Source organism: Numida meleagris, chromosome 6, assembly GCF_002078875.1.
Source record: "Numida meleagris isolate 19003 breed g44 Domestic line chromosome 6, NumMel1.0, whole genome shotgun sequence".
Lineage (NCBI taxonomy): Eukaryota > Metazoa > Chordata > Aves > Galliformes > Numididae > Numida > Numida meleagris.
In genome coordinates this window covers 53241367-53263221 of record NC_034414.1, presented here as the reverse complement: position 1 = coordinate 53263221, position 21855 = coordinate 53241367, and the positions used below count along the sequence as shown (strand labels likewise).

Sequence of the window (21855 nt, the reverse complement as noted above, 5' to 3'; positions counted from 1 at the left end):
TACTTGCTTATTGCTTTTCATGGACTTCCAGGCCCAGATTGTTCTGTTGGGGTTGGTTTTTGCGTGTGTGTCATAGAAATACCCGCTCCTGTCTGTGGGCCGTAGACTTTCTGTAAACAGCAGTCAGTTACTTAAATGGAAGTATTTTCATTGTATAGATTATTTAAATTCTTTTCAAAAAGTTTTGATCGTGCAGCCTCCTTCCTCTCTTTGTCATTAATTGGAAACTAAACTTCGGGAGCACCATGAGAAGGGACAGCTTTTCAGCTGAAGACTTTCATTTCTTAATTCATGGCTTGACTCAAAGTGTGGTTGTAGCATTTTAGCTGTACTGTATGTTTATGCATGGACCAGGCTTGAATCTGTGATAATTTATGACGGCAACTCAAGTTGTGGGGCTTGGAAGTAATTTTATAGGTGGAAATTGGTTTCTGAGCACAGGATGTGAATTCTGTGCTGCTGTAAATTCAGTAATCGAGTCATTCTGTTATAAATACATAGTTTTTTGTGTGTTGCTTTGGCAATATCTTGAAAACGGTGCTTTAGATTGGTAGATGAAATGCCACTAATTACCATGCCTTTTTCTTATTAATAAATCTAGCCTTTTAAAGTTGTCTTCAGTAGAAGAATGGTGTCACTGGTTTAATGCTGCCTCCGATGTGAAGGAGCAGGATAATGTTGGATGTTTTCAACCTGAAGTTTTCCTTGCATCAGAGATCATCGTAGTTCTAGATTGTCTTTTCTGGTACAGATAAAGCTTTGCTACAGCATGAACAGTTTGAAGATACGCAACTGATTTATCTCCTGGTGTGGAAGTCAAAGTTGTCTCGTTATTTGCATGATAGGAAAAGTATTTATCTTAAATGAGAATTAGGAAAAATTACTATACATGGAAAATCCCTTGAAAACTTGCCAGCAACAGCCTTCATTTGACTTGTGGAGGCACTGCCTACCAAACACTATTGTGACAGCTTGTTTCTGTTGTTTCTGCAAGGGTTTATCCTGTAAAGTCAAGATATCCTTCTCCAAGAGAAGGAGAGAGATGGGGAGATTACATCATCATGGAAGAATACCAGCATAGTTAGCTTTAAAGCTATTCAAGACTACATTGGCACCCCTTTGTTATACAGTGTAGCTGAAAACGAACTGCAGCAATAATGAACCAATCCATCTAAATCACAGCAGCTGAACAACTGACTGTTCTATCTCAAAATGCAAATGCGTTGTGCAGAATGGATTTAATTGTAAATGTTTACTTAGTAGGGAATATGAGCCTTTTAGTTTGTGACAATAATCGTGAATACAAAGACCCAAAGAATTTTAGGGTTTACATAGCTTGTCCCTGTTCTCATAACAATATTTCAGAGTCAATTTTTTTAAAGAAATATACCATTTGGCTTTTTTCTAGCCAGTGAATAGAAATTCTAAATGCCCCATCACTGAGCAGCATGTTGAAAACGGAAAGATAAATTTAGCTATGCGTATTTAGATCGGGCAGGATTTTCTGTTTCATTTCTTTCACATCTATGTTAGAGCTTTATAATAGCTTCAGGTAATAAGAGGAAAAACTGCTGACTTTCAAAGCTCAGATTTGTTTTTGCAGTGCACGTAGTGTCACACAGAGTATTAGCATTCTTTTCCAGGTTCACATAGTGAGGTGCCTCTCAAACAAGTAAAGGGTTATACTTAGGAATTTCTGCTCCGGTTTAAAACAAAACAAAAACAAACAAACACGTTGAAATCTCCCTTTGTTAAATTCTTGAAACCAGGCCCCAGATTGCAGCTCATGAGGATGAGTCTCTGTCACTACTTTGAATTTTTAATTAAAATAAAATAGCATTGCAGTCTTTTGGGGAAAGGAAACAGCTTACAGAGCTTTACTAGTGAAAAGAAAGAGAAAGCAGAAATGTCTGTTTCCAAGTAGTAACAGGGTATCTTTTGGTGTAAGAAAAGATGTATAATATTGAAAGCGTACACATACCAAAAAAAAACCACGGTGTGCATGTTTATGCTTCTGTTGGCATTTTATGTGTGTGTTCTTTAATATATTTCACACGTGGACTAGTCCTTCTGAAAAAGAGACAACAAACTCCCCTGAAGAATAGGCCTTTGTGACACTGGAGAAGTTTACTCTGCCAAAGTTATGGTAAGAATTTGTAAATTTTGGCTGCTGGAGTTGCTTCCTTCCTCTGCTATGTTTTTAATGTTGGAAGCTTATAAGTGTGGAATAGAGAGTTGCTTTTTGTTGTTGTTGGTATTTTTTTAACTGACAATGCAAACATTCATTTCACAAACTAAACCACCGTCCACATGACGCTGCTGGCTGTATACAAACACCCTGTTGAGCTTGTTCTGCAGAAGTCTGCTGTGGGCTTCCTGGGTCACACAGAAAAGGTTGGCCACTCTTTTCAGGGCTGTGGTGCGGACCCAGCCTATAGCTGCTGAGATTGAGTGTGCCAGATTCGTGTCCCTGAAGGAAACGTTTTTAATTGGAACAGAGCCCTCGAAGCCTGGCTTTTTTTCTGTCTCTTTTTCTGTGTCTGTTTCACATACTTCATTTTTGCTGTCTTGGGGATTATTTTGTTTTGCCTGTATTCCTTGGACAAAGCTGAACCTGTAGGGAAGATGTTTAATTTTTCCTCATCGCGAGATATATTTCCTCCTACATATGAAGTTCTTTATTCATCTTGATGTTGTGTTGAATGTTTTAGGTTTTGGGTAGGCAAGATCACTTGGGATCAGGAGGTTCCTGTGTCCTGAGGACTCGGTGACGAGCTAGCCAACAACACCGTTGTCTTCACGGGGTTTTCTGGAGTTACCAAGGGCAGAATTTGAGTCCAAGGCTGGACTGTCATGGTGACAAAATATTTAGAAAACATTTTCTTGCCTGAAACAAAAGCTTGGATTGTGCAACACAAAGTACTGTCCCAGTGTAATAAACGACTCTGTGTGTGCTTTAAAGGGTTCTGTGTGTTCCATGACTGTCAACTCTTGCCACACTCAGTGTGTTCAGGTAAAACGATGCTTTTTCCCTCTGAACTCTCAGCTTTTCAAGCTGGGTTAATTCTCCCTCTTTACACAATGGCCTTACGAAGTTGTTGTAGCCAAATCTGGCCTCGCGTTTTGAACAAAGTGGACAGTACTATCGAAGGCAGATCCAGCAGAGCTGCTTATTCTCTGCATCCGTGGTGGCCGCGCTGCATCGTGAGCAGATGTGCAAAACTTCAGCCTTGCCATTGGCATCGGTTGCTCTGATCCTGAGTAACCTCTAGGATCAGGTACATGCTTCTATTGGGTTAGAACGTGCTGTTCTTGCTGCAGTAAGAGTCCTTTGTACTGTAGTTGTTTCACACTTTCACATGAACTGCTACTGCTTTTTAATGCCTGAGATTTTGTGATGTCCCAGCCTTACTGATACCTGCCTACCTTCTGACTTGAGAGGAAGGCAGAGATCTGAAGTGACTGTAGACAGATTTACAGTGGCTGTAGTAGATTGTTTATCGGGAATCATGTAAAATGATTTTAAGATGGGGGAAAATCTGTGAAAATGAGGTGAAGATTGTTAGCTAGCTAGTTCATCATAACTGCACCATTTGGAGTTCATGCATTTTTTTTCCAGCAGTCTATCTTTGGTGGAAATACCAGTTGTGATTTTGAAGGAAGGAATGGTTTTACATATGTACTACCTATATTGCCTTCTCTGCTCAGAGCAGCAGGTGGCCAAGTTTCTCTCTGAAATAGTGACTTTTCTGAGCCCAACCCAACTACCACCAGATTGTTTGCAGAGACTGTATTTTTTGATCTTCAAAGAAACTGAAGTTACTGTAGTTGTTGGACCATAATGTTCTTCAAGAAAACGGGAAACAAAAGTGAAACACTGAGGTGCTGGTGGTGTGGAATATACTTTTCTTAGATTTGCATCATCTTGCAGCTTTATATGCTTGGCATGTAACCCTGTCCCATTCAGAGAGCTGCTGCAGAGCTCGTTCCTTTGGACTGCTGCTCTGTTGCTATCTGCTAGTTCCTCTGCTGCATTGAATTGCAAAAGCAGCTGCTTTTCCTTTTCATACCTATTTTTACCGTCTCTAATTTGCTATTAAGATGTTAACTTCTGCCTCCAGTTAGCCTAGCAAGTCTCAATGCGGTGACTACAACATGGGGGCAAGCAAATACTTCTGTGCTTTCTCTTGTGCTACCCTTTCACACTTGGAAATGTTCCCTGTAAACATCTGCAGTGCTGCTTTATTATCCTCTTCAAAAGCTCTCGCTCCTTGTGTTGCTTATAAAAGGCCTTGATGAACTTGCACTGCATGTGTACTGAGACTGCTCTACACCGTGATGCCCACTATTGGTCTTCTTTTCCTCTCTTTTTTTCTGTTCTGTTTCTTTCATTGTCCCTGCCTTATGTCAGAAAACTCTGCAGAACAGGAACTATCTCATTGTTCTATTTGTACAGCAGGTGGTTCAGGTCCAGATGTTTATCTGAAATTGCAATGTACTGCAGCAATACAAATTAGGCTTTAGAAAGCCATATCTAAAATATGGAGAGAAAAAGGTCACATTTTCTGTGATTATTTTTGTGAGGTTTTTATGGTGGCTTTTTTTTGTATTCTCTGTGTAACAGATGACTAGTTGGAATGCGCAAAAATTAATATATATGAAGTTTTCTTCCCACTCTAAGGTAACGCTTCTCCCTAAGGCCAGAGGAAAGCTTCCTTCTCAGCAGCAGCTCCAGGCTACTCAGAGAGGGCTACTTCAACGCTTGTTAGTTTCTTGAAGAGGTCTGTTTACTCCCTCGACTAGACTGGGTGTGATTATGGCAAAACCTCATGTTTATGGAGACTCTTTTCTTTTTGGTACCATTTTAGAAGTGGAATGACACTCAACAGGATGTGTGGTTGTAGACGTGTATGCGTACTTCAGAGGCAGTGCATACCTTTTTGACCATGTGTTATCCTCCTATTTCTCTCATGATTCATGTGGTAGAATAAAACATGGAGGAACACAGAATTCATTTCTCTTCTTTATGCCCACTACACGCAGAGAATATTTATTGATACTCATCTTTCCGCTGACTCTTATAATCCTCAAACCAGTTACTGGAGGCAAGGAGATTAAAATGAGGGCAAACAGCCAAGCAGACTTGAGGTTTTGTTTCTTGAATTTGATCTGAAAGTTGAAGTTTTGTAAAGTTGCACCTCTAGTAGTTCCTTTCAGCATAAAGTACTATGTGATTTTTCTTAATTTTATTTTTTGACCAGTTTGATATTAGTAATTATGTGCAAAGCTAAGTCAGATTTGCAGGAGAATAGCAGACTTCTTTCTAGATGAGAGCGGTTTGGTTTTTGTTTTGAGATACCTTGTGATGACCAACAAACAGAAAATGAACAGTAGTTTCTCTGTTGTCAGCAGGCTTTGTCATTTCTCAGCGCTGTCTGATCTGTTCAGATATAGGTCAGGATTTCTCAAGGCAAAGGTTCAAATCATGTAATACTACATGTAATAAACAAACCTCACTAGTTCACTACTTCTTGTTAGTAATTTGAGTCTGTGTTTTGGAACCAAAAGTTGCTTTTTCCTTTAATTACTGGGATGTTAGGCTTACTAAGAATGCTACATCGCTTTAAAGCTGCTGGGATTTGTTGTTGTTATGTTTATTGTTTCTGTGAGTAAGTAGGGTTTTTTTCTAACTTCATCCTTTTCTCTTCACTCTTCTGGGAGAGGACCGTTCCCAAGGTGAAGTACGGGTTGCAGGATGTGTTGTGGGGCCAGCTCTGTTCTTTCTGGTCCTCTCCAAATAAGGCTGGAGATATTTTATGTTGCTTACAGAGGTTAAGTGCCTTGATGAACATCTTCAACTATAGCTGCTGCTGCAGCTGCTTGTGACTCTGACCATGGCTGAGTGAAGTAGATGAGATGAGCTCTTGAGTTCATGTTGTGTTCATGGTGGCTGAACTTTACAGAAAAAGCCTGTTAGAAAGATGAAACTTGGGCCATCAGGTCCAGTTTATCAGCAGAGATGAATAGGATAGTGCGTGCCCTCAGCTAGTACCAACCCCCACATTTCTTCCTTTGCACCAGGTAGGGTAATGATAATATCCTTTCTCAAGGCCTGCTTGTGATGGTATAGCAGTCTGTCAGCCCATGTCCAGTATGATGAGCAGCCACATTCTGGAGTCAGGCTTGGTATACCAGGTAACCCATAGGGTGATGGATCTTTGCTGCTTGAATCAGGAAAATAGTGGCCACAAGCAGCTGACATTAAGTGCCAAATTGCAAACTCCATAAAGTTATAGAAGCTTGTTTCCCAGCTGGTGCCCTAGATAGCTGCAGTTGGTGTCCCGAATTTTGGGAACTGAGGTGACATTTCACTCAGAAAGGGAGAGCCTTTGAGGGCAGGGTTGAAGTCTGGCCGCACCCAGAATGAGAAAACTTGAGCTCTTTGCAGCCTCTGTAATTTTTTTTTTTATCTGAAACAAGGTGGTTGTGTGAAGCCTGGAGCCACAGTCTGCCTATTGGATCTGCGTTTAGGTCCCTGTCTGAAAAGAGACAGCTGCAGTCCCAAAGGGGTTTTTTAATTTCTTATTGTTTTATAACCCCGAATCTCCAGCGTAGAGAGGTTCATGAAAGATGTGTGTCTAATACCAGTTTCCTATTAAAACTTTCACTAATTATTTTGAAATTGTATCTATGACTTGCCAGGGATTATTTTATTTTTCTAGTTTGGAAACGTTATATGTCTTCCTTCCTTTTCCCACAATAACAGGATAGTGCTGACTATTTTGGAAATTTTCTTTGTTCAGATTTGAATTTCTGAACACAAACAACACGCGTGTCTGCTACCCCGTTCCATTTCTGATGGGCTGAAAACACGGCTAGTAAAAGGGGTAGGCACTCCCCATTGGAAAGGGAAGATAGGTGGGTCAGACTGAAGGCTGAGCATCCAGAAGCTGAGGTGGTGGCTGCTGTATTAGCGTACTGTCCTGGAACTGAGAATCGAAGCCAGTCCTCCCCTGCTCCACCATAAACTTCCTTCTGTGTGAACATCTCGGATAAGGTTATTTTTATCTCTCTGTACCCCAGTTCCCTATCTGTAAAATGGCGATAGCGGCACTTCCCTACTTCACAGGGATGTTGTGAGGACAACTGCAGCTCAGACTGTGGGGCTCTTGGATGCTGTGGTAACTCGGGGCACAGATGGAAGAAGGGAAATGTTCCTCATAAAAGCTTTCTGTTCTTTAAGCCCAGCGGTAGGTTACAGCCCCGATGCGAGTGTGGCTTCCACTCATGTCATGACTGGTGCCGTGTCTCTTCCCTGAATGTTTCCTTGCTGAAATAGCGTGTGCATACCAGCAAAGCACTTAGTGTCCTTATGGGAAGCTATTGTTTGCATCATTGGCTGCAAGCTCTGAGCGAGACTTAGTATTTGTATTTGCCTGTGTGGGCTACTCACAGTGAGTGAACGGAGTACGTGCTTCTGGCAGCGGCCACCCTGTGTATTTCATGGGCCGACTCAGGTGCTGGAAGGAGTTAAAAATCAATGGATGTTCACTTGTGAAATTCCAACTAATCTAGCGGTTACTGTGAGCAAGACATGGACTGCAGTCTGGCCAGAATAATGCAATTGTACTTGACATAACTGGTTAAATTTCACAGAAACCACATCCTTTTTGTTGCCACTGACAACATAACATTCCCTAACGTTTGATTTCAAGTGGTGCTTTATTACCCAGATGTACATGTAAACGTACTTCTGAAGAATTTCTGTCCAAAGACACCACAGAAGAGTGCAATGCTTTTTCTATTTTTACATGGTCTTCGTAGTGCTTACTTATATATATATATATAGTACAAGCAGGTAAGAGACAGGAAACCTATCTGCTCAACATTTACATTGTCACGTGTCCAGAGAGAAGGCTGCAGAGACCTGAATATTTGTTCCATCAAATCTTGCGCGTGCAAATTGAAGTGTGTTTTTTGGGGGGCTTTTTTGGCCGGGAGGTAGGAGCGTGCTTCACTTACTGCTTGCTCCATGAAACATGTGGCTCATGCCATCTTCCTTGTTCACCTGCTTTGATAAATTCTATATTTAGTTGTCTCTGCCCATCCACTTGAACCGGACAAAAATAACATTAGTGTAATCCATCCTCTCAGTCCCTTCCTCTCCACCCCTTCCCTCCCCTCTCCTTTCCTGCTGCTGGATTTAAGGCATTCAGTTGTTTGGCTGGTGGCAGACTTTTTTTTGTTTGGTTTTGTTTTGTTTTCTTACGAGAAAGGCTTGCAAGCAGGAGGAAATGTTTACACCCTGCAATAAAACTGTGAAGAGTGTGTAGGCTATCAGAAACACTTCTTCCTCTGTTATAGCACTTGCCGAGGGGTCAGAGTCTGTGCAGAGTGCATGGAGGGAGGTGGAGCAGAGGGGTTGGGAAATGACTTGGACGTGGCGTACATCTGTCTGACAAAAAGCCAACCGTGCCAGGGGAGAAACGGACAAACAAACCGTGTTTCAGTGCTGAATTCTGAGGCTGAACCTAAAGTTTGTGCAGGAGCAAATCTGCAGATAAGTTTCCGATGGACCTTGACTCCTGTTGTGCAAGTTCTGCGTAGTATTTAGCACAGAGGAGGTGGCCGTGGGCATCCCTGCTCAGGCCTCTGCTGTGTCCCACCACTGAAATGCTCCATTGTAATGCCTGTCACAAAGCAATGCTGGCCCAAACACCAGCAGCAATTAGGTGCCCAGCCTCTTGACTTCAGTATGCCTTGAACACCAAATTAGTTAGAACCAAGTTTGTTCACCTTGCTTTGGATATTGACTGTGTTTATCTGTGAATTGGAGAAAGAGTATCCACTGAACTGAACAAACTGTTTGCTGCCTGTTTTATCTGAAATATTATTGTCTTCCACATTGAAGCTGACTGTGATTTGAGAGAGACTGTATTGTTTTGGTGAAACTGCTTCGGGATGCAGCCTGCCAAGTTTTTTTGTATCTCTTTGGTGTGTTGTTACTGTGAACAGACACATTGTCTGGAGATGGATGGGGTGCATTTGCTTCCCAACCCTCCCCCCCCCCCCAAAAAAAAAAGACAACTTCTAATTTTATCAGTTTTTAGTTTGCATTAAAGGTGATGATGAGGAACAGAAAGATTGAGGGAAAAGCCTTCAATCAATACCCAACAATTTCAGTTGCTTCTGGAGGAAATTTTACATTAAGTATCTGCTTTTCAAAAGACCGTGAAAAACTTTTGCTTATTTTTGTATTCATAGAATTACTGCAGGACAGGATGTCAGAAGGACTGTGTTTGAAAACCAGTCATAACTTCAAAGATTTAGATTCTCCTTTCTTCTTCCTCTTGCGCCCCAAAAGCCCAGGAACAGTGGTGAAGCTCTGGCCTAGAGGACATCCCTAGAGGTGCTCAAGGCCAGGTTGCATGGGGCCCTAGCGTGTGATTTAGTGGGTGGCAGCCAGCCCGCAATGGGGTGAAGGGGAGTTGGAACTGGATGATCTTTGAGGTCCCTTCCTTTGTATGATATGGACACAGAAGATGGCAGCCTAGGTGGCACCATTTGTCACTTCTCAGCATGACTTGTGTGGTGGAAAGTGTGTTGGGCAGTAAAGTGAAACCACTGACCAAACCCGGTTTCCACTTTGGAGCCTAAATCTAGATTTGATCCTCCAGGCCAGAAGTTTGTTGAAAGGGCGTGCTGCTGCCCTTGCCTGCTTCTGTGCAGTGGGGATCGCCTTGGTCCCCATGCTCCGTCCTGCTTTTCAAGTGAAGTTCACTTTAATTTCTAGGAGTGCTAATTCCTCACTTCAGAAGCGCAAATATGCATTTGGAGCATTTAAAAGGGAGTGGGCCCTGAATTGAAAGTGCACTTCTTCTGCTTCAAGGCATAGCGTAATCCTTTTAGTAGTTTGGATTACTGAGATTGTAGTGGGCAGGCCGGGATGCCTCGCAGACATCTGTTTTTCCGTCTATTGAGTCAAGTCAATATCCTCAAAACTGTAATTTTCACTGTAATGATGGATTACACTTGTCAGAGCATATAGAGTTTTGTCGTGTGTGCTTAATAAAAGAAAACAGACTCTCGTGCTGATTTTTTCTGAAGTCAAATACATCTGAACTAAAGCTCAGCGTATGCAAGACAAACTACGCTTTAATTTTACAATTGTCTGATGGGACTTTGCGATTTATTTGTTGTTACTTCCTTAATGATGTTGCAGTCAGAGGCACTGTTTTGCTAAATGTTGTGTAAAAAGTAAATTGTAGCACAGCAGATGTTGGTATTTGGATGGATGTCGGTGCAATGGGGGGACAGCAACAGTCATCTCTGTCAGCTGTCTTCAGACTCCACAGGCCTGCTGTGTGGTTACTTTGGTGTGTAAAAACAGCTCGTTTTGCAACTGGGAAGTTTGGCATTACATTTGGCACGGAGCCATTTAGCTGGGTTTAGCGCAAGTGTTTATCCAGCGATTTTCTCAAAATTGGTAACTTCGAGAAAACGTTTATTAAACTTCAGTACAAAGGAAGGGAAGGGGGAGTTGTAGCTGGATCTTCTCTTTTTAAATGAAATCAACATTGGTAATGCTGAGAATTTTTTAATTCCCCCCCGTACCCTGTCTGTCTTCAGCTGCTATTTTATCCTTTAAACCTTTTTTGCAGCTTGCTGTTTATAATTGCCTTTTTAAAGACTAAAACAAGGAAGCATAGCAGATGAAATACTAAGTATATAGCGTGCGATCGTTACCTTTCTCTCCATTCTGTGTTTCGTTGTGAATTAGGTGCAAAGAATCGAGGACTGCAAATGAAGCTGCTTAATTATCCTCTCCTCCTGCCTTTCTGTAGAAATTCCACTTGAAGCACGGAATGTGAGCCCTGGTCTGCAGAGCAGCTGATGTTTTGTGTGATAAATTACTGTAGATTTTACCTTTCGGTTAAATATGAGAGTCCCTGAAGGCCGTCAAGAATTTTTCATAGATCTCCCATCAATATCAGACATATTTCTTTATGAAAACAGCAATTTGGACTGCATTTTTAATGAACAGGGCAGAGGAGAGCAGCAGTTTTGCAAAGCAGCAGCAGTTTTAATCAGATTTTATACCTTAAATTGGGAACCTTTTGATTAAAGATTCATTGGGAAACTCTGTCATAATGAAGGCATTTAGTTGGGATTAATTTTTCTAATCCATTCCAATCTTTTATTGCCCCTGTGATTAAATAATTAAATGCCTTTGTTGTTGGAAATAGATGCTATTCTTTTGGAAAAGACAGTAGGAAATTGGGATTCTGTGGTGAAGGAGGAAAAGCAAGCAAACTAAGAATAGTGACCTAGTGGTGAACTGTCTGCTTTGTTAATTCTGTAGTTGAACTGCATTTTTATTACCATGATATCAATACACTCCTTCTCATGTGGATCCTTTTGTTTTGTTTTATTTGATGATGTTACCAGTAGCTTCCAGTTTCTTTGCCCAAAGGTGGCTTTGTTTGGAAAACTATAATTTGCAAGAAGCTCTGCCCACTATAAAAATCAATTTAGTTTGCTGCAAGTGTTCTGTGACTGCTTTTTGGAAACTTTTTGTTGTCATGTGTTGATATTGAAATTGTAATCCTAGTCTTAATTTTTTATTTTCATTGCAGAAGTGGTGGTGGTGGGGAATAAATGCAGTAAAGCATGACTACGGGAATAATCTAAACTTTACAGCATCCCCAAAGCAGAGCGAGCTGAGGCTTCATGGTCAGCCTGACCTTGGAATTTCTGCTGCAGGAATTGGCTCTGCTTGCCTGTGAAAGAGCAGGGTCATTGCAGTGACGTTGTGTGCTCCCAAACAGGCTCTGCGCCAGCTCTGTTTAACATACCTGTGTGTGTGTGTGTGTATTTAAAGGATGTAGCGCTGCTGCTTAAAATGGTTTGCGTTGGATTTGGCCGTGCTCCAGGAATGAGATTCTGAATGAGGAGCAATGCTGTGCCCATGGGCCGGGCAGAACCTGCCCTTCCAGCCACCTGCTGCTGCAGGGCCCGCGGCCACCGGCACAGCACCACTGCCCGTGCCTTTTTCCTGTCTGCAGCCCAGTGCCATCACCCTGCCTGCAGAGACCCAGTGCTGCAGGCATTCAGCATGTCCCTGTTTCAGTATCCTTCTCTCAGATGCAGCGGGCTTCAGCCAGAGCAGCCGAGGCTTGGCTCATCCGTGCCCCTCACTGCGGCAGGCCTCTGTCCTCTCTTTCTCCAGCTCTCCTCCCACCTTGCTGGCAGCGGCTTTTGCAGGGTGGCTTTGCTCAGCTTGACCCCTGCAGAGTGGAGGAGCCCCAAGCAGCTGCCGCACAAGGTGTGGTATCAGATCAGGAACTACTGGAAGGAAATGCTGCATCCGAAGCATGCGCTAAGCAGCAAGCTACAGAGTGGGGTTTGCACGTGGGCTTTGCTGCACACGTGCCTGCTCCGTCCACTGCAGAAGTCCCTGAGGCATGAACATTGCCCCACATGACCTTCTTTAGGAATGTTACCCTGGGTGACCTTTAGGTTTTTCATTTTTATATAAGTTTGAAGCTTTATTTATTGCTCTCTGGTGTTCCCACCCTTAACGTATGGGTTTCTAACTCTCCTGGACAGCTGCTGTAGTTTTTGCAAGTTCTGCTACAAACTTAGAGGGTAGCTGAACCCAGCCAGGCAAGGGACTGTGTTGGTGTTTGCATTGCTTCTGTTCTTTAGTAAGAAAGCTGACATCTGGAATTTTAGCCACATATTCCCAAAACAACAGGGTAGGGCACTACAGGCTGGGAAGCGCCGCTCATGCTCTCATCTTCCTGTGCCCATCTGTTTTTTGCTTTTGTGTGGTGTATGCCTTCTATCTTTGCTGCTTGTATTTAATGAACAGTGCCTTTAACATTACCAAGAAGCTGTTGCAAGATGCTGTTGCAATATGAAATTTGATTCACGGCAATGCTACCAAGGTGGGTCGTTCTTCAGCTGCATCAGTTATTTTTCATTCCTCCTTCTATAAGAAGCAGATTTTCATGTGACCGAATGGAATGCATCTCACCGTTAGGGAACGTTACAATGAGCTTATTAGAATGGATGATTTTGGGGGTCAAAAATGAATAATGTTGATATTAATACACTTTAATGTTAGAGCAGTAAATTGTGCTACCACTGAAATCCACCAGAAATTCTGCTTTCTCATTTTGCCTAGACTCAATGTTTTTGCTGTGTATTGTAAAATAAAATAATTCTGATAGTGCTGGAGGTGACAGAAATGTGTCTGCCTGAGCTTGTGACCCAGGTGCAGCAGCAGGGTGGAATGCACTCTGCTTCACAGCGACAGCACGTCTCAGTCCTTGCACCAAGCTGGCCCCACAGATCTCTTCCTGCCCTTACATTCCTTAGTTTCTCTCACCCATTTGGTGACAAGACTGTTTAGCAGTGATGAGAACATAAAAATTCAAATGGAACTTGAAGACTGGGTGCGATGACACATTTTTGTAGCCATACGTTCTGGCTGCTGGCACTTCCTGCAGCTGTGCTGTGTTTTGGGGTGTTTTGTTGGCACCCTCCTGTTCCCCTGGTACTGGACAGGCTGTCCCCTGCCAGCTCTTGCTCAGAGAGGGGAATCCTTGGTGAGGTTTCCCATGCCTGTGTTGCTTGGCTGAGTTCAGCACCAAAGCTTGGAGGAGCGTTCACTCTCACGTTACCCAGTGTTGAAGTTGCTTTCATAAATTCACAATATGCAGTTAAGTTACTTTGCAAAATTCCTCTAAATTGAGTCAGGCAGTCCTGCTGCTTATCTGAAGGATACTTCCATTGCTGAGTTTAGGGTAGTGACTCAGTGAAAGTTATCTCAGAATACTAAATTTGGAGGTGAAACCAGGAGGTTGCCATGATAACAAATATTAGAACTTACTTTCAGGGAAGTGCTTGTAATTCTTTCATTGATGGCCGTTAAACGACTCTAGATAAATGAAGCTTTTTATTGGAACTAGCCTGCTCTCAGTGTGTTCTTCCTGGGTTTTGCAGACTTGCTAATGAAGAAACAAGAAAGGAAATTCAAATTAGCCCCGACCATATAAACAGCTCCCCTTTTTTTTTATGCTGCTTCTTATTTTTGTCATTGAAATATTTGCCTGACTTGGCTCTTAAGCATCCTTCCATGAAGTATTTACCCAGTAGCTGTTCGTGTAAATGTTTTAAATTCTGCATTGATTTTTTTTTTCTTGGCACTTTTAAGATATTTCCTAAAGCACAGCATGGTCACGCCATTGCTGGTTGAGTTTGTATTGTAAGTGGCCTAAAACGACTCTGTGTATTTGTTTATGTTGAAAATTAGGACTCAAAACCAGAAGCTAAAGGATAACAATGTGATGTGTTAATATTTTACCCTGCACAAAATGCTTATTTGTAAAAGTCCAAGTTCAGCAGCTCAGTTTTTACAAATAGAGCTCGGTTTGGTTTTGTTTTGTTTCAAACCGCCTCTGAAGTTTGCCCATATCATCTGTTTTAGCAAAGCTGCTGCTTCCATAAATCTCTTCTAATGTCCTTTTGCTTTTTTTTTCGCCATTTCTTTACAGTTCCCCGAGGTTTTGATCTGCTTTGTGAATGGCACAATGATGCAGGAATGTGAGCCTGGCAGAGGCAGCCCGGGACTCTCGAGTCCTTGGTGCAGCCGTTCGTGTGTGGCTGCATCCCACCCGCTCCCTCCAACTTAGTGGCTTGCCCCGCACCAACCTGGGGGTTTTAGTGGGGCAGAGTGGGGGAAGAGATCTCAAATAGTTGTGGGGTTTTTTTGTTGTTTTTTTTTTTTTTCCATTAGAGGTGCCTTCCTCGAGGACCCTCTCTGTGCTGTGTGTAGGCAGCCTTAGGAATACAAGGTAGAGCTGGCGCTTTTTGACCTATTTTGTTAAACCCGTGGAAGAGCTTTGGCTCGTGTGTGTTTCTTTGCTTTGTCCCCACTTGCACTGTCCAAAGGTCTCTAGAGAGGACGTTGCTGAAGAGCATAACTGAGTATGGCCCATTCACATAAGGCATGCCTTCAGATAAGTGCAGGAATCACTGCTACGGATGCTGCTGCGAAGAGATGAAGTAATTAAATTGGCTTTTAGATGATGTATAGAAAAGCTCTTCCTTGTTCAAATATACCAGGGCGTGGTGTGTTTTGGTGTTGGGTTTGTGTGCTTTGTGTTCTTAGTGGAGACCATAACATCTTTAGAGCATTATGTCACACCCTTTTATAAATACATCCACTGTGTTTAAGAGCCTGATTTGCAGACGTGCTAACTGTATTAACTTCACGTTGAGCTCGAGGAAAGTTGCAGATACCTCCTTTAGCTAAAGGAAGATATTTAAAAAGTCACGGAGGTTTATTAGCCTAAGTGCTTCGTTAGCTGCTTGTGCTATTTTCCATCATAGTGTCAAGGTAAAAATTACTTGGGGAGAAATAATTGTTCCAAGCAGATTTAATTCAGTTCAGTGAATCTGACACATCCTCTGTCATGTTTATTTATTTATAAAAATGAGAGTTGGGCACCTTTCAAAAGCAGAGGCACACATGATGGCATTTTCTCTTTGTTACAGGAGTGTTTTGTTTTGTTCAAATTCTGTAGCTGCTTGCGAGCATATTACAGGACAGACCTCTCTAATTGCCTTGGACACCTCTTGGTAGTTTTAAGTCCTTTTGCTCCCACCACGAGGTAACAGAGATGAAATTCAGTCTGAGATTTTCAGCATAGCTTAAGAAATCACTTTTTACCTTCCTGTAATTTATGTAGCAAATCCTTAAAACTGCTGTTTTTAATGAAACTTCATTTACATCTTCTCCCACTGGAGACAGCTGTAGGTTAGGACTAGCCTGACTAAGCTCTGCCAAAGGTAGGAGTAAGGAGTTTTTTTACATGCTGATTAATTCTCTTTCACTCCTCTGGGAATATCTGGTATTGCTTAAATTGATCGCTGTAAGCAATATGCCAACATTTTTGACCTTCTAAACTGAAATTCAGCACACACACAAAAAAGGATAAACCTCAGTGTTTGAGTTTTACATAACAATACAGTTGGAATACAGTGGTTTAAAAAAAAAAAAAGTCATCTTCTGTGGTGGTGGTGATCTCAGACCCTGTGAAAGAGATGAAATTGGAACGTGGCAGTTGTCCACGAACAAAGCATCGGGTGACAATCTGATTTTGTTTCTCCGTCATCTGACTTTTGATCACTCCCATGGCCTGGCTTCATTAATCAGAGCATCCATCCCTTGCCTTCATTAAGGGTTTTTCTTCGGAACTGTTGTGTAACTAAAGACTGAGGTACCTTCAAATACGTGTATTTTTTCTACCCAGCTCGCGTATGGCATTGCGGGAAGCGATAAGTCGGCGCTATTTGTTGTTTTCCAAAGTTAACTTACAGATGTGGGATGCCAGGTGAAGAGGAGCTGCAGCGCGCTGGCTTTGAAGGCGCTGGCGCTGAGCGCGGTGCGAAGATCTCCCTTTGTCGAGCTGAACGCGAGCCCATTGAATCGCTCCCCTTTGCCCCACCTCCAGCTTCCCTCTTCCTCCCCTCCCTCCCCAAATTCCCCGAAGAGATGATAATGAAGCAGGTGCCATATATCGTAGCTTTGTGCGAGCGTGAGAAACAGCCGCCGCTTCAGAATAGCCGGAGCCGCGCAGGAGGAGGAGGCATTTCTTCTTAACCTGTTGGCAACAGCGTCAATCATTGTCCCGCCGCCCGCGCTGCGCTGCCATCCAGCTGCACGCGGAGCGGCTCGGGATAAAGCGGAGAGCGGATTTGCGGTGCCCTGAATTAGCTCCTTGTGCCGGCGGGGTCCCCGCCGGGGTGGCTGCAGACGGGCTGCTGACTCAGGCTTGACCTCCCCATTGGGGAGCACCCGGGGCTGCAGTCTGAGCCGCCTCATTGAGATGCAGGGCACGGGCGCCGCGGCCGCAGCTGTACGCTGGAGGCGAGGGCTGAGAACTCATCCAGAGTGACCAAAAAAAAAAAAAATAATCAAAGAACTGGCCCCCTTCTGTACTGCTCTGAATAGGCAGACGGAGCAGAGGTCCTCCTCTCTCCGCGAGCGTGTTGGGAAAGACATTAGCATGCCCTGTTTTGTTGGTTTTTTTTCCCTTCTTTCCTAAAAAAGCTACCTAAAACCTGGCGCTGTTTTGAAACCTCTTGTTTTGACAGTTTGTGGAGGCGGGGGGGGGGGAAGAGTGCTGCAGCAGCCCAATGGATGTCTGCGCAGCTATTTGGAAAATAAAAAGCGGATTCGGATTTTTCATTTGGGTCACCCTCGCCTTGCTTAATTGTTTAGTATCAAGTATTTGTGATCCAGAATCAGCTCCCTGTGCTTAGGAAGGGGTGTGCTTCTGAATGCTTTAGAAATGCAAAGGAGAAATTCAAGCCCTGCTTTCTTTTTGGAAATCTGATTTGATTTCAGCTGGTTTGTGAGTGAGCGGACGCTGATTTACTCAACCAGCAGAAACTAACTGTAAATCCACCTTCCTCTTTCCAGACACGCCAGTGGGCATGAGGTGGCAGCTCCTGAAAGCTTCACGTCTTGAAGGAAGCTGGCATCTGCCTCGGGGAAACCTTATTAGGCAGACAGGGTGCAGACCACTCTCTGCTGCCATTGAAGTTTTAGAACTGACTCATTCTGTCTCTGACCAGCGGCACGTTAGCGCCGCAGTTGGCACAGCCCTCGTGTCTCGCTCGGCTGGCTGCGTGCTGCATGATCAAGGAATGCAGCGCCTCTTCAGAGCGTGTGGGAACGGACCAGAGGCTTGCATAACTTAAAGCTCTCGTATTTTGAGTGTTACCTTTAATTGTAATTAATGATGCCACTTTTGATGCTCGAAGCAGAATGCAGAATGCATTATTTATCCATAGATTTGCGGTAGCCGATGGAGCGTGCTTAATATAACTGAGACCTCGTTCTTGCTTGGTGTTGCTGGGTTTGTTCTGGTTACTCTGGGGCATAAGAAAGTTAATAGCAGGTCCAGGACTTCTGTAAATATCAAGGGTATCATTGGATGCTGACTTGGTTAACCTAATGATTTTTTTTAAACCATTGGTATGTATGAGTTGATTAAAAAAATAAGCAATGACTTCTTAAGTATAGTCTGTTCCGAATTAAAGGGTGTGGCGTTGGCTTTGAATGAGCTTGATGCAGCAACAAGCATGCAGCAGTTGGTAAATAAAGATGGATTTTCTTTTGTTCTGCTGGTGCTTGCTGCTCATTATTCTCCACTTACCCCGTAAGCTTCCCAGGGAGTGGCAGCTGTTTCTGATGTTAGACACTCTATCAGTGGTAGACAGCTCCAGATTCAGTGAGATACTGTTGGGGAGAGCAGAGGAAAATAACCTAACCCTGCATTATTGTAAATCCTCAGCAGAATTAACTTTTCATGAACCAGAAGAGTTTTGTGTTTGACTTTCCAAAATATTCAGGCATAAGTGTGCTCTGCAGTACGTGTTACTGGGAGAAGCTTTTTTGGCATGAGATGGATTTACATTCTGAGCCTGTATTAAGTATTTTAATGTGCAGTGTGTGGGGGTAGACACAAAGCAATAAAGTGAAATCAGTCTATAACAGTCTTCATGTGTATTTGCAGATACGTACAGTTTGGGAATCTTTGCAACTTGAAAATTGCTTTGAGTAAACAGAGCAACGCATAAAGGTTTTTAAAGAATAAAGCCAGCGAGTTATAGAGGAGTCTATCTGATTCCAGGATTTTATATGTAGGATTTACAACCCATGCTTTTGCTTTTCTGTCTCTGCAGTGTTAGCATTCTGTTACTGAAAACAAAGAAGGCTCTGCCAGGGTATTACACAAGCAATGAATCACAGAGGAAAAAATGTTTTGCTTTGTAAATTGTTCACTTTTCCATGGTGGATCATTATTATTATTATTAAGTGTTGTCTAATAGAATCTGCCACACATGCTTGTGCTTACTTTGTGCGTTTCTTCTAGAGAAACTCCATAACCAATACCACGAGTGACTTAAAGCAACTTCTTGCTTTTATTATTCTTAAAAACAAAACCGCAACAGGAACAAAAATCACAGGACAAAAATTGAAACAGTTCAGTTCACTCTTCAGGCATGACAGCTTAATAAGGAAGGAAAAGGTGTTAATGTTTTTGAGTCGGGTTGTAGAAAGTTTGTTAGTGTTTATGGTGATTTAGCTAATAAAAGGAATGTAAACTTGTTTCTTAAGAATATACACTTCATAGAGTCATAGAATCATAGAATTAGCTTGGTTGGAAAAGACCTACAAGATCACCTAGTCCAACCATCCACCTACCACCAATAACCCCACTAAACCATGTCCCTCAACGCTATATCTAAATGTTTCTTGGTATGTTTTCTTGATGACTTTCTTGGTGATCTGAATTTCAGATCAGAAAAATGAGAGTTAGCTCCAACTTGACTATAAGATCTGATTAATAGGTAACCTGCTTGGGATGTCGCAAACAAGGCGCTGTCATGCTGCTGCTGCAAGGTGCAGAAGTATAACCTCAGAGCTTGTTACATAATAAAATGTACACTGCAGATGCTGCAGTGTGCCTCATACTGCCCTTGGCAAGAGCAATAATCAATAATGCGATAGCTTGCCATGTTGCAGCATTCATTAAGCTCCAGACTTGGAAAAAGAAGTTTATTTACTTATTTACAAATTAAAAAGTTGGATGAGGAACCTGAAGCAGCTAAAGCAATAAGTGAACGAAGGTCCGAGTGGAGTGGTCCTTGTGAAATGCTAATGAACTGCCTGGTCTTTCAATTTGAGTGAATGGCAAATGACAGAATCATAGAACCGTAGAGTCACAGAATGGTTTGGGTTGGAAGGGACCTTAAAGCCCACCCAGTTCAGACCCCTTGTGGTGGGTGGGTTGCCCTCCACCAGATCAGGCTGCCCAGGGCCTCATCCAACCCAGCCTTGGGTGCCTCCAGGCATAGGGCAGAAAGAGTGAGTGTGGAGGTTGATGGTGTGTTTGGGATATATGCAATACACCATTTTAAGGACTGTGATTAATCCTGTTAGATTATGCATTTCTACCAGAAGCAGATTGGTGGAATAAAGCTGTAAGGAAGTATTAGAGCCAAGCATAAGCCTCTAATAAAACATAAAATGGGATAAGGGAGAGGAGGAGTCCCTTGTGACTGTAGAGTGTGATTTGGTGTAAAATTATGCATATTTCACTGAAAATAATCAGGTATTATTTTCAGAATATTTAAAAAAAAAAAAAAGAAAAGTTAATGTCCCCTGTAAATACTGACTGGGAAGACGTGTTATGTAGGTTAGAGAAGACTCTTAAGACTCTCTAACTTGCCCCTCATCAGTTGGTTGGTTTTTTTGGTTTGTTTTTTCAAATCCCATCCAGACTGGACTTAGTCTTAAGTGTAGGCATGTGATGGAGAAGGAAGGCATTTCCTAACCCTTCTGGATTTCCTTAGATCAAGAGTAGAAAATGTCAACGTGGCAGGTATGTCGCAGAGTCCCGACAGCTGCCTGCCTTACCTGCTTACCTGGCAAAGCTCTCTGGTAGGCTCTGGGCCAAGTGCACTGTTTTCTTATTCCCTTAGTTCCATCTGTGGTGTAATAGTAATGAGATTGGAGTAATCTCACTGATCTGGGCTGAGTTGGATTGATAATTTAAACGTGAAAGGCTTCATAATCTCCTGCTGATCCCAGAAAGTTTTCAGCTTTTAATTAAGGTCAGAATTAAGATGGCGACAACAAAACCTTCTACATTTACTGCCTTGCCTATAAATGCCATGACACGCTCTAGGTGAGTCCTTCTGAAATTCCTATAGTGACAGAGACATTTTTGTAAAGCTCTTCTAGGCCAGTGTAACACTTGCAGCTGCAACAGGTGTCTTTAAAAGAAGGACTGCATAGGTTTGTGCTCGTTCCTTTTATTCTCATCTATTTTGACTGTGCTGTTGGATCAGTGCAAATAGCTGTTATTTGAAGGGTAACTCAGTAAATCTTAGTTTCTTGCTTTAGAATAGAAAGTTAAAGGCCTAACCAAGGGCTAAACACTTGAAAGCAGCAGTCAAGATGTGAGCAGCACCTGGGAGAAAAGCAGAAGGTTGCTGTAGCCAGTAAATTTAGGGAGCCTTTTCTTCTCCCTGCTCTTGGCTGCTACTGGAATTGCTCAGTGGCAGGTGAAGCAGCAGGCGCTGGGTGCTGGGGAGGTGCTCAGACCTGCTGCTGCGCACCTGAGTGATGCTTGGTGTCTGGTCTGCTCCCCCATCCTCTCCCTGGTGTTGACCAAACAGATGAACACAAAACCCTACTACAGGGAGGAGGTTGCAGCTGCTGCCCAGCTATGGGTGGTTTGCAGTGACAGCTTTAGTTTGTTGTTTTTTTTTTTTCTAAATCAGTTGTTGGTGGGGATGGGCAAAATTGAAATGTGGCCTGTACCCTGGGTTGCGTAGCACCTGGAGTGAGGCTTTTGTGATTCATCTGTGTAGAAATGTTACTGCAGGACCTAGAGATCTGGGAATAGCATGGGCAGCGAGCACAAAGGGAAACTGAGGCACACTGACTCCAGAATAGACACAGGTGGAAGCCCAGTGTGCCATCCCTGAAGCCCGGTTGACTAGCTCTGATAACTCACTTGAGGTCTTTATCAGCTCTTTTCTTCTACTGCTGAAGGTTTAGAGCGTGGCTGCGAAAATCATCGACTAGTATCTGCTCAGTGTTACTCAGAGGAGTAGTAGCATGATGTGATCAAGGGATGTCTTCTCTGAAAACAAAAGGTGGGGTGTATTTCAGAAGAGATGCTTATTTTCTTCCTTGTGGTGGCTATACATCATCCAGTGTTTTCTCCTCTTGTATTGTGATATATCATCTCATGTTTCATGCTT

At 42.8% G+C, this 21855-nt stretch overlaps 1 protein-coding gene across 2 annotated transcripts in view; it reads left to right on the top strand.

The window, feature by feature from the left end:
- Positions 1-21855, top strand: part of AKT1 (AKT serine/threonine kinase 1) — a 70992-nt gene that overhangs the window by 15196 nt on the left and 33941 nt on the right. The gene's annotated exons all lie outside the window — the stretch shown is intronic.